Source organism: Macaca nemestrina, unplaced genomic scaffold (genome assembly GCF_043159975.1).
Source record: "Macaca nemestrina isolate mMacNem1 unplaced genomic scaffold, mMacNem.hap1 Scaffold_43, whole genome shotgun sequence".
In the NCBI taxonomy this organism is placed as follows: domain Eukaryota; kingdom Metazoa; phylum Chordata; class Mammalia; order Primates; family Cercopithecidae; genus Macaca; species Macaca nemestrina.
Window position 1 is genome coordinate 710,437 of NW_027257672.1, and position 13,262 is coordinate 723,698.

At 47.5% G+C, this 13,262-nt stretch overlaps 1 long non-coding RNA gene across 1 annotated transcript in view; it reads right to left on the bottom strand.

The window, feature by feature from the left end:
* The window catches only part of LOC139361330 (uncharacterized), an 88,783-nt gene extending 82,511 nt beyond the window's left edge, over positions 1-6,272 (bottom strand). Inside the window, exon 1 of the long non-coding RNA XR_011618870.1 lies at positions 5,725-6,272. This is a non-coding gene — a long non-coding RNA (uncharacterized lncRNA). The remainder of the gene's footprint in view (positions 1-5,724) is intronic.
* Between the last annotated feature and the right edge of the window lie 6,990 nt (positions 6,273-13,262).

Here is a 13,262-nt window from a genome sequence, read left to right on the forward strand (position 1 = left end):
CTAATGCCCACACTGAGCATCTGCTCCCAGAGACGACCCTGGTGACCTAAGGCCCAGCTGCTCCGAACCCGCGCCGAACCTCAGTGAGGAACTTTGTTGGTATCTTAGAGCACATTGACATGTTCCCTTAAAATCTGGTATTTCATCAACAATGCAGGCGCCAGCTTGGACTCATACACATTTCGATTAAACAAGATAATTTACACCCTGACCGTGCCAGGTAAGAGGTTTACTACAATCTTTAAACAGAGCCAGAGGCTACAGTCTGCTCCTACACAACACCATGTCTCTACAAGTTCGATGGGTTTTTACTTTCCATGTCTTCACTTGCCTAGTGCTAGAAAGCAGATAAAAACAGAAGGAACCCAGAAACACTATTGAATGAGACTCAAATATCTTGCAGTCATCATCGAGATGAGATGTTTATTAAACAGAAATGTTCTCCCCTGTAGAAAGCAGCACACATCAACACGCACCGATAACTGTCGCCAGCATTCCAGATCATCTTCCCTTCCATGGCCACAGTGCAGGGCAATGGACCACGCACACCTGCAGACCCACGGAAAGCGGGGTGACACGGCCGATTCTTGTAGCGAGCAGGCCAGGGTGCACTCAAAGAGCATCTCTTTCCAGAGGTCTGCCATGGAAAGTTACACATTTATTCCACGAGTTAATGGCACTGCACCGAACATTTCTGTAAGAGTCTCTAAGCAAGTATTTCCTTCTGCCTACAATGGCCCGACACAAACTGAAAAAGCTCTTGGAGCTGCCAAAGACTTCAATATCCCCTTAACTATTGTCATGCACATCCATGTGAAGAGACCACCAAACAGGCTTTGTGAGCGCAACATGGCTGTTTATTTAACCTGGGTGCAGGCGGGCTGAGTCCAAAGAGTCAGCGAAGGGAGCTAAGTGTGGGGCCGTTTTATAGGATTTGGTTAGGTAAAGGAATATTACAGTCAAATGGGGGTTGTTCTCTGGCGGGCAGGAGTGGGGGTCACAAGGTGCTCAGTGGGGGAGCTTTTTGAGCCAGGATGAGCCTGGAAAAAGAATTTCACACACACAAAAAAAAACCATCGCTTAAGGCAAGGACTGGCCATTTTCACTTATTTCTGGTAGAATGTTATCAGTTAAGTCCAGGCAGGGCATTTGCACTTTTGTGATTCTTCAGTTACTTCAGGCCATCTGGGCGTATATACGTGCAAGTCACAGGGGACGCGATGGCTTGGCTTGGGCTCAGACGCCTGACAACTACAGTCTTTACTTTTAAGGTGTGGGGTAAGATCATATAATCCCCAACTAAGCTCCTGATGCTGTGTGTGGCATCCAGCAACAGCACGTTCCATTCCTGGATTACATTTGACTCAAGAGTCCACAGTGAGAACGATTTCTGGTGAATGAAACACCAGGCAGGAGGGTGATTCCGCTGGGCAGCTCTTCACACACAGGTGATTCCGCTGGGCAGCTCTTCACACACAGCCCAGGAGCTGAGGGGAGAGGAAGAGGCCCACACGCGTCCACCGTGCTCACGCCCCCTTGGAATGCGCCCCACTCCTAGAGACCCGGACCCAAGGGAAATCTGACCTGAAAATGGGCAAACCCTCACTTTGCAGAGGGACAGGGACTCGGGGCCACAACTTGACCTCAGAGCAACACAAGTGCAGACAGCACCCCAGGACACCCTCTCCACCCAAATTCAAGGAGGAAAACCAACGCCCCGCCCCCTTGCGGAAACCCCCGGCTGCTGGAGAAGACGCCTGCCGGCGTGTGCAGCCTCTCCCGTCCCACGTTCCGGGCTCAGCACCTGTGCTTCAGCCCTGGCACTGCTCGCCACACCCACAGGTGTGCCAGGAGGGGCAGGTCCTAAGGTCTCCACTGCACCAAAGCCTGCAAGGCAAAGGGGCAGCTCCCTCCAGCAGGAGTCCAGAAGCACACACTGCACCAGCGTCAAGGCATGAGAATTCTCCCCTCGGTCTCCGAGTCTCCAGTCTGTTGCCCGCCACGGTCTTCTGCCAACGGCGAGGCCCAAGCTGGGCGGCACATTTGGTTCTCACCATTTCCCTTGTCAAATCAATACTGCAAACATATCCAATTCATCCTGTCACTAAAAATGAAATAATCCGCCATCTCCATCACAGATGATGCAATCAGGTTTTCATTACTTGGGTTTTTGTTTTGTTTAGTTTTTTGGTTTTTTTCTATTTTGAGATGGTGTTTCTGCTCTGTCGCCCAGGGTGGAGTGCAGTGGTGCGATCTTGGCTCCCTGCAACCTCTGCCTCCCGGGTACAAGTGATTCTCCTGCCTCAGCCTCCCAAGTAGCTGGGATTACAGGTGCCTGCCACCATGCCCGGCTAATTTTCATCTTTTCAGTACAGACGGGGTTTCACCATGTTCACCAGTCTGGTCTCGAACTCCTAACCTCAGGGGATCCACCTGCCTCCTTCTCTCAAAGTGCTGGAATTACAGGCATAAGCCACCACTCCCGACCATTACTGGTGTAATTTCTAAGCCACTCTCTCACACCCACTCCCTTTTTTTTTTTTTTTTTTTTAAGAACCAGCTTTATGCCTATATTTTTTCCAAGAGAACCAGTTACCCCATTTCAAGTACAAATAAGACACGGTGTTTAAAAACCAAAAATGCCCATTTGCACAGAAGTCTCCAAATACCCAGTCGATTTAAGCCTTGAGAATAAGATCAAGCTGTTGGCTGAATACAACTTCCCTTTCCATCTGTCTGCCTGTGAGTTAGACACAAGGATGAAGCCACGAGCTAGGGACATAAAGGCAGGAACCAAGGTAGCGGAGATTCCAAATAAAAGCTGGAAGACCAACACAAATGCACCACACCCTGCACACCCTCCTCTCCTTCCTTTTCAGAATTTCCAGAGGATGAAACAGGGACCTTCTCAGACGTCCCACGATGCAGGCGGCCAGAGGGGAAGGCGGCGGCAGCCTGAATGAGGCGACCGGGAAATCACATTCCACAAACAGAAATTCTCCATGTGCTTTACATCCTCTGTCTCTGAAGAACTATGCCAGGCTAACAGTCGCTAGAAAACCGCATTCAAGTGTCATTTCCCATTTCAAGCAAAGAAAACAGTGGTGGGGCATGAGGGAAAAACATAGCCATGTGTTCTGGGCTATTAAATAAGGTTTTTTCTGTTATAAACGTATAATTTTACATTCTCAGATTTCTGTATAATTGATATGCTTCCTAATTAGCAGACATAGTAATAAAAAGTGAATTCCAAGTGTAAGATCGGAGGAACCGTTCACATGGCTTCAGGTTCTGCTACTGTGTTTCAACTTAAGAAAATGGTTCTGTGTGTTGGTAACAAGGCCTGAGAGTCTGTGTGAGAGTCTGTGTGGCTGTAATCAGGGTTCGTGTTGGCTCCCTAGCAGAGGATGTTACACTGTTACATTATCTTCTACAAAAAATCCTGAAAAAATGAAGGCTGAATAGACATACACACCCACCCAAAATAATCCAAATGTCCACCGATATGAAAAACAGATGAATTACGGCTTCCATCGTGGAATATTCTTCAGCAGTGAAAACAAACTATAGCCACAGGTGCCAACTAGGATAAAGACAACCTTTTAAACACGCTTAAAGTGAACTGACTAGGCAGAATTCCTTGATTACAGGCATCTGCTCCAAAAGGGTACTGTTATTAATCCTGTGATGTAGAATGATAGTTAGCAACCCTGTTTCGGGGCACATCTAGAAAAAAGCAAAATAATGACTACACAATTTTAAATTCTTTGTAAATTATAACTATTACTACGAAAATTCTAAAAATGTGAAAATCTTCCCAACTGTTATTGGACACGCTTCAAAATAAATACCCTGGCATTGCTTGCCACACCCACAGTTGTGCCAAAATAAATGAAAATATAGCCCAAGGTAGTAGAACTGAAACCTGAAGATGTACGAGCCGTCCCTGTCTCACTATCTATACATCGGGTAGAAATTTAAGAGCAGGTAGTGACACTGCAATGCAAGGCTCAAACCAACTGGGTATTTGGAAACTTCTATGCAAAGTGGCATTTTCGGTTTTTAAACACGGTGTTATTTGTACTTCAAACAGGTAACTGTTTGGTTCCCTTGGAAAAAATATAGCCATAAACCTGGTTTTTTTAAAAAAATACGGGAGTGGGTATGAGAGAGAGTAGCTTAGAAATTTTAAAAGTATCAGCAGGGAGCAGTGGCTCATGCCTGTCATCCCAGCACTTTGAGAGGCAGGCCCAAGGGGCCTTTGAGGACACCGGTCTCCTCTGCTGCCTGCCTGCTGGACTGACCCCCCAGGACATTCACTGGGTTTCCACCCCTGTCTCATTCAACATCCCAAGGGTGGTCTTCATCCTCGTCTGGGGCTCAGCTCTGCCCCAATTTCCTAAATCTCTGCCTTCAGAGCCTGAAAACACCCACGCCCAGGGTCACCCTAAGTCCAAGTTTACCCCAGAGAGTCCCAATTTTATGTTTTCCAGGCATCGCCTTAGTGATAATTTATCCTGTAAATTCCCACTGCCTTCACAACTCACCCCTGCTGTCTCCCAGCAGAACCCACTCAGATGCACATGCCCCAGACCCACACCCAGGTCTGTACATGCTGCCCTGCTCTACCCATGTGGGGACCACCTCTCTTTCTTGAGGAATCAGCTGGCGATCATCTCCTTGTGGAGGGCTGCCCTGACTTTCAACTCTCTCCAGCAAAGGCAGAAGCCATCCTCGGTACTTCCCCAAAACTCAGGCCAAGTATGAAGATGGCGCAGATGCTAGCTGTGCCTGGGATGCCATGGGCAGGGTCCCCAGATGCTCTGCACATGGCCCGGGGCACCGCCTGAACACAGCAAGTGCTGAAGAAACAAAACTGACGTGCGCTGACCTCTGATAGGGCCTCCTTCACCATCCACATCTGTCTCCCCTCTGGACAGTAAAATCCACAAGACACAGAGGGCTTGTCTCGCTCATCTTCAAACTCCCAGGGTCACCCTGGTAGGTAAAGGGGACTCAAATGTCTTCTGAAGGAAGCGACTGGTTAGCTGCCAAGTTAAAGGGCCTCTGAAATTCAGAGCTCTGCATAGCAGTCCAGCACACTTTATTATGAATGACTCCAACCACAGCAGAAGTGGCCGTGGAACCAGTGCTAACCAATTCAGGGTTTGTTCACTGTTTCTCAGTTCATTATCACAACGCATTCTCACAGAGCAGCTGCGCACAGATCCTCAGACATCTACACAGAGTGGGACGATGGCGCCAAGTCACGTCAACGTCCTGTTGCAGACTGGGAGACAGCAGTCAGACACGGACCCAGGTAGAGCACAGACCTCGCGTTAAATCGGCTCCGTGTAAACAGCACTCCCTGCCAGGCCCTTTCCTATCTGCACAGCTTCTACAAATTCAACTCTCGCACCTGACACCTAAGAATACTGCACACCCCCATGTGAATCCCCTACTCACCTCCCAAAATGACCCGGCATGGCCGAGTACAAAAAATTTCAACATAAGGGAACTGGAGGGCATGTGGGGCTTTCTCGAGTCCCTGCTGCCTCCTGATGGGAGGGCCCAATGCTTCACACCCCTAGTGAAGGGCGGGTCTCTTCGGCCCCCAGGCTTTGACCTGGAGCTTAAATCAGCATTAACTAATTTCACCTTCCAGGACCAACTTCAAAGGCCTGCAAAGCCAGAGAAGGGAGAGGAGATGGAACACGCCCTCACCTCAGATCTGCTGCAAGCACACACTTCTCAGATGCGTCCCAAGGTGCACAGCGTGTCCGATGCCTGTTTCACATCCACCGACCTGCAGGTCTTCTATGTGGCATCAGCCTCCTGGGCACTGGGAACAAGAGGTATAATGGCAAGTCCCTTCTGCAGCAAAGCTGAGGCAAAGGGACCCAACACATTGGAACTGACCTTTTTCTGACAGTATCAAAACAGAAGGAAAATACTGTACAGTCAACTCCCCCTCACGCAGGTTTATTTACCTGTGACTCAGAGGCCATGACAGAGAACTTCAGGTTCTTACCGATTCCTATTTTCCCCATCCAGGAAGCCTTTGTTTTTAATATCGTACGAACTTGCCATTTTGTAGGCCAAAAACAGCAAATATTGGCAGTTTCCTACAGTTCAACTGAATAAAATATGATCATGGCCTTTTGTGAAACCATGAAGAAAAGGTGGATATCTCAATATGTGTTTGTGTTTCCAGACTGGCTTTGTTCCTGAAGCGGTAACTCTGTTCACTCAGGATATTAGACACTGAAGAATAAACATCAATATCCCACCAAGAAAACCAAAGGAATGAAATAATTTTGCATCCACCTTGGAACCTTTTTAGGACAAGGCAGGACACAAACTTCTAAAAAGCTGCAATTGTCCCTCTGTATACACAGGGACATGGATTCCAGAACACGCCCCGAGTTTACCCAAATCTACGTATCCACAGGAACCCACGGCCACCCTATGGAACCACATGTAGGAAACGTCGGCCCTCCACAAAGCCAGGTTTTTTCAGTAAGGGTTTGGTTGGAAAAAAAATTAACATAAGTGATCCTTCGAAGCTCAAAACCCATGTTGTTCAGGGTCAGCTGCATTTATTACTTGTGTCATATCTGAGGCCTGAAAGCCATCTTTCTCGATACCTTAATGTGACGGTTAACAAACTAACTGTTCCGATTAGAAAGAGGAAAAAGCTTATTTTTAAGCTGACAATGAGAGTGGATGCGGCTACGGTGAACGGAGAACAGACCTAAGCAAGCACCAAGGCTGGGGTGACTGCCTGTGCTCAGACCCACCAGGGCCTGTTCTTCCATCTCCCTCTGCTGAAAGGGATAACCTCCTTCTCCCCCACGACTAAAGGGCCTTTTTAAAATATTCACACGAGAAGTGCTATGAAAAGCTGAAAGGTCACAGATAACATTTTTAAAAATAAACATTAACGTAAGCATTTAATTTTCGTATAAGGAGTAAGGAAAGGATCCAGTTTCAGCTTTCTACTTATGGCTAGCCAATTTTCCCAGCACCATTTATTAAATAGGGAATCCTTTCCCCATTTCTTGTTTCTCTCAGGTTTGTCAAAGATCAGATGGCTGTAGATGTGTGGTATTATTTCTGAGGACTCTGTTCTGTTCCATTGGTCTATATCTCTGTTTTGGTACCAGTACCATGCTGTTTTGGTTACTGTAGCCTTGTAGTAGAGTTTGAAGTCAGGTAGCGTGATGCCTCCAGCTTTGTTCTTTTGACTTAGGATTGTCTTGGAGATGCGGGCTCTTTTTTGGTTCCATATGAACTTTAAAGCAGTTTTTTCATACGAAAATTAATTCAAGATGGATTAGAGACTTAAATGTTAGACCTAGTACCATAAAAATCCTAGAGGAAAACCTAGGTAGTACCATTCAGGACATAGGCATGGGCAAAGATTTCATGTCTAAAACACCAAAAGCAACGGCAGCAAAAGCCAAAATTGACAAATGGGATCTCATTAAACTAAAGAGCTTCTGCACAGCAAAAGAAACTACCATCAGAGTGAACAGGCAACCTACAGAATGGGAGAAAATTTTTGCAATCTACTCATCTGACAAAGGGCTAATATCCAGAACCTACAAAGAACTCAAATTTACAAGAAAAAAACAAACAACCCCATCAAAAAGTGGGCAAAGGATATGAACAGACATTTCTCAAAAGAAGACATTCATACAGCCAACAGACACATGAAAAAATGCTCATCATCACTGGCCATCAGAGAAATGCAAATCAAAACCACAATGAGATACCATCTCACACCAGTTAGAATGGCGATCATTAAAAAGTCAGGAAACAACAGGTGCTGGAGAGGATGTGGAGAAATAGGAACACTTTTATACTGTTGGTGGGATTGTAAACCAGTTCAACCATTATGGAAAACAGTATGGCGATTCCTCAAGGATCTAGAACTAGAAGTACCATATGACCCAGCCATCCCATTACTGGGTATATACCCAAAGGATTATAAATTATGCTGCTATAAAGACACATGCACACGTATGTTTATTGCGGCACTATTCACAATAGCAAAGACTTGGAATCAACCCAAATGTCCATCAGTGACAGACTGGATTAAGAAAATGTGGCACATATGCACCATGGAATACTATGCAGCCATCAAAAAGGATGAGTTTGTGTCCTTTGTAGGGACATGGATGCAGCTGGAAACCATCCTTCTTAGCAAACTATCACAAGAAGAGAAAACCAAACACCGCATGTTCTCACTCATAGGTGGGAACAGAACAATGAGATCACTTGGACTCGGGAAGGGGAACATCACACACCGGGGCCTATCGTGGGGAGGGGGGAGGGGGGAGGGATTGCATTGGGAGTTATACCCGATGTAAATGACGAGTTGATGGGTGCTGACGAGTTGATGGGTGCAGCACACCAACAAGGCACAAGTATACATATGTAACAAACCTGCACGTTATGCACATGTACCCTAGAACTTAAAGTATAATAATAAATTAAAAAAAAAAAACAAAAAAAAAACGTAAGCATTTAACAAGCCCATTACGATTTAAAAGAAAAAAAAAAACGGTATTAAGTTCCTGGGTGCAGGGGCTCATGGCCGTAATCCCAGCACTTTGGGTGGCCGAGGTGGGCGCATCACCTGAGGTCAAGAGTTTAAGACCAGCCTGGCCAACATGGTGAAACCCCTTCTCTAACGAAAATACGAAAATTAGCCAGGCATGGTGGCGGAAGCCTGTAGCCCCAGTTACTTGGGAGGCTGAGGGAGGAGAATCACTTGAACCCGGGAGGGAGAGTTTGCAATGAGCCAAGATCGTGCCATTGCACGTCAGCCTGGGCGTTGAGTGTGAAACTCCATCCCAAAAAGAAAAAAAAATATAAAGTTTTCCTTCCAATGAACCTATCATTCAGCCACCGAGGTATCCTATAGCTACTTATTCAGCCATGAGATACACCACAGGCGATATAGGCGAACAGGACACAGTTCTTCCCTGAAAGAAGGCTGCACCCTCAACAGAAGGGAGGCACATACTCCGAATGGAATCGGCATAGGAAACAGATGCTGCTGCAGGTTGAACTGGCTGCACAGAGCACCCACTCAGGTGTCTGAGAAACAAGGAGCCGCTGGTGCCATCACCTTCCATACCTGAGCTGGGACAGTGGGGAGCCTCTCATCACCAGGGACAAAGAGCCCCAGAACCACACAACGAGCTTACAAACTCACCAAGGCGATGACTGAGCAATGTGTGTGGAGTGATGCGAACACGCAGATGTCAGGGCCACGCGCGGCATTGGTTTTGTGCATCAACCTGAGCATGCCCGGGGTGCCCAGATGGCTGGTTCTGCATTATTCCTGTGTGAGATGCATGTTTGCCTCTGGACTGAGTGGAGACCCATCCTCGCCGGTGTGGGGGGCACCACCCTATCCCCCCAGGGCCCGAGTAAAACAGCAAGGCGGGGAAAACTGGGTTCACTCCACCTCTCTGGCTGATGGGCCAGTGACATCTGTCTTCTGCAGCCCGTGCTCCTGGGTCTCAGCTCCTCAGACCCTGGTCGGATCTGCAACCTCCGCTTCTCAAGTCTTCAAGCCACACCCTCTCAGGACTATAGCTTGCAGGCTGTGGGTCCTGGGGCTTCTTGGACTCTGTAGCCCCTGCAGCAGGCCTCGCCCTGGAGACACACGCACACCCGGCTGGCTGTCTCTCTGGAAGCCCTGACTAAAAGTCGCCCCTAAAAGTGGTCTTCAGGGTTTCTTTCTAGCCCTAAGATCCCAGCGCCCCTCCTACAATTCTAGGCGGAAAGGTGAACGGAGACCAATGGACAGAGGTGTGTGCGAGGACACGCCAGGCAGCAGCACTGGGCAGGAGGGCACTAACGCTCACTAAGCAAAGAATCAATGCTGCTTGCCACAAAAATGAGAGCAGTAAAGATTTCTTCAAACAGAAATGAGTTTGTTTCATGATTTGCTCTTAATACATAAGAAAGCATAAAAGTAGGCCTATTAACAATTACGTAAGTCTTTACAGGCCCTTGAACTACTTCTGTCCCTTTGTGTTTTTATAGAAAATAAGCCTGAGGTTAAAGAGAATAACGTCACTGGCCACAGCTGGGGCCACGCGAGGACACAGCTTATACCCCTGAGGTCCCTGGGTGCCCCATATCCTTCCCTTGCTATTTATGGAAATATGGGAGAAACCAGGAGGTCTGAGCGTGGACATGGCCGTGCTCCCAGGGGCCGAGGAAAGCACCCATCTGTCCAGTCTTCCCTCCACCCCGCGGTTTCCTCTTACTCAGACTCTTGGGCTGACGTGGCTCATGCACTCAGCAGCGCCATCATTAAACGTTTAGCTTCGCATCACGAGGGCCTCCTCTGGCCTCCTCTGACCACTCCTGAACCTCCAGTCAGCACTAGTCTGCAGGACACGCGTGGACAAAGTTGATGGATCACGGCCCCCAACGAGGAAGGTGCCAGGCAAGGAGTCGGAGAGCCGGGGATGGAGCAGCCCTCACCCAGGGAGGCGAAGGCCAACAGCGGCCACCACCGAGGGCCTCCCTTCCCACCCTGAGGGCAGCTCACCCAGGGAAGCGAAGGCCGACACCGGCCACCACTGATGGCCTCGAGGGCTCTCCCCACCCAGAAGGCAGCTTCGATCACATTTCCCATAGCACCAAGAGACCTCTGTATTGAGCACAAACCTTTCCAACCTTCGAATCAATAAGGAATCACAACACAGACATTCCCTCAATCCAAATGGCCAGCCCACAAAACAGACACGCAATTATACACATTTCTTGTGGGAAAATCAGTCAGTCCCTGGGGCCTCGCGCCAGGGGTGGGGGAACATCATGGGGAGACGCCCCAGCCCCAGCCTGGTTCCTCCCTCTACAGCTCCTTTTCCCTCCTCTTCCCCCCAACCCCTTCCCACCCCCTCCTAGCCTCAGAGGCTCCTTCCTCAAATTCTTTCCCCTTGATGAAGTCATTCATGCCCAAAATACAAGGCAAAGTCATGGGGGCTCAAGAGAAAATCCATACCGTGGCTCGCGTTTTAGATTCTCTTAAGTTTGAGAATAACCAAGCAAGAATCTTTGGCATGTGAATGTGGTCTGAAGGCATCTGAGCACAATGCCCGGCACTGGCCCGGAGTGGATCATGGGTGTCTCGGACATCTTCGCAACTCTACACCAATTATTTTGAAACACACCAGCAGAATAGAACCATGTGAATAGCTGCTTCTTAGTTAAAAGTAGGAAGAGACTCCAAAAGCTGCCCTCAAGGAACATCCTTCCCACCAGGAGTTTTCTGCATCGGGCCCTTCAGGCACAGGCAAGGCCCCCGGGCCCAACTCCCTCATCCCTGCGTCACAAAGCAGCAAAGACGGTGGGGAATAAAGCAAATGAAGGAGTCAGTCCCGCCCAAAACGGGCTCCAGAAGCCACAGCCACTCTCCCAGTGTGGGAGCCAAGTTCAGAGACCTGGAAACACCAGCGTTCCCAGGGAGGAGTGCAGAACAATGCCATTTCCCTCTAGTTTAGGGAGACACCACCCCACGTCCTCTAGCCTTGATAGAAGAGAGACTTCACATAAATGATTTCAATGACTCCACCACACACAGAAAGTGTGCTAGGGGCTAACACACCCATATAAATGCCTGGCAAAAACACACTAAATGAACACACAGATAAGCAAGGTTCTCCTGTTATCCACCAAATATTCAGAAACAAATCCAGTAAGCAATCTCTTTGCAATCAAAAGACCAATTCAGAGGTGCAGATTAAAAATAAACATACAACTGAACCCTTAATACACCAAGAACCAATTTCCACGGAAGTGTTATCACATCACCACCTCCCAGCTGAAGGAAGCAGCACTGGCCACTGACCAGCTGTTCACTCATGGGTCAGTGAACGAAAGGCAGTGCTGTCCAGGACAACGATGAGATGTTAACCTGAAAAGGGCAAAATTGCAGAGGCTGGAGGGACCTCCCAGGTAACCTGGCCCCCTCAGTGGACAGAGGACCCCCGTGGGGCCACAGAGCCCAGAGCTCCAGTGTGTTCGGGGAAAGCACTCAACTGCAAACCTGATGATGTCCGAATGCCTTCTGCCCTTCTGCGTCTCTGCCCCACTAACAGGGAATCCGTGAATGCTAAGGAAATGTAACTCATTTTACAATATATGTAGATTTTTAGCAAATTAAAGATAAACAGTGACAAACTTTGAGAATTAACCAAAATAAAGTTCAGTGAATGCCCAAACTCATAGCTAGTCTCCAAGAGGTGATAAGCTGTGTGTGGTGGTTAACGCCTGTAAATCCCAGCAGTTGGGGAGGCTGAGGCAGGAGAATCACTTGAGCCTAGAAGGTTGGGGTTGCAGAGAGCTGTCATTGTACTACTGCACCCAGCCTGAGAAACAGAGTGAGACTGTCAAAAACAAACAAACAAAAACAAATTAAAGGAGTTCAAATGAACTCGCCCATACCCTTTAAATTTTCATTTGGGTACATGGGGTGATCTAGTTCCTTTTTCCCTTGCAATACATGAATAATCTAATAATTAAATATAATCTAACAATTATATGGGAAAATTTAATTATTTTCCCATTTCATTATTCCCTATCTCAGGGAAAAAGTTAAAAGTATTCCCTATTTCAGGGAAAAAGCTAAAAATCATTTTAAACCTTCCTTCCACAAAACAGTATACTCAGTCATCTCTATCTGCTTTATCATGTGGAATTCAGCTTCACATGCTTACAATGCAGTTTTTGTTAAACAGCGTTTCTGTAGACAGGCAAGAGAAAGAAACACTTGGTCTATGTAGAAGCAGCAGAAGACACGTTTTAACAGAAAAGGGAGAAGATACCACCGTGTGAATCTGGAAATTCTGTCCTCATCTTGTCCACACACACAGAAAACACCCAAGCACGTGCCTAGTGTCCAACAAGAGCACAGAAAGGATAGGGATCCCTCCAGTTGTTTAATGACCAGCCCCACTTGTCACCGCCACATAACAAAATCCGCACGGCAACTTCAGCACGTTTCATTCACGATTCCACGGAAATCAGGCTGAAGAACATACAGATGTTTTGCCCACATTTAAAAATCCAAGTGTGGGACTCATAGAAATAAAACACATTATGGGTTCACTTCACTTTTCCAAATTTTTACTTGGAGAAATCTATAAAGTTCTTGTCAGTTACATCCTTAAGGTTTTCAATAATTTTTCAATGCAAAGATCGGGCAAGACTTGTAAAGAGGTACACACATA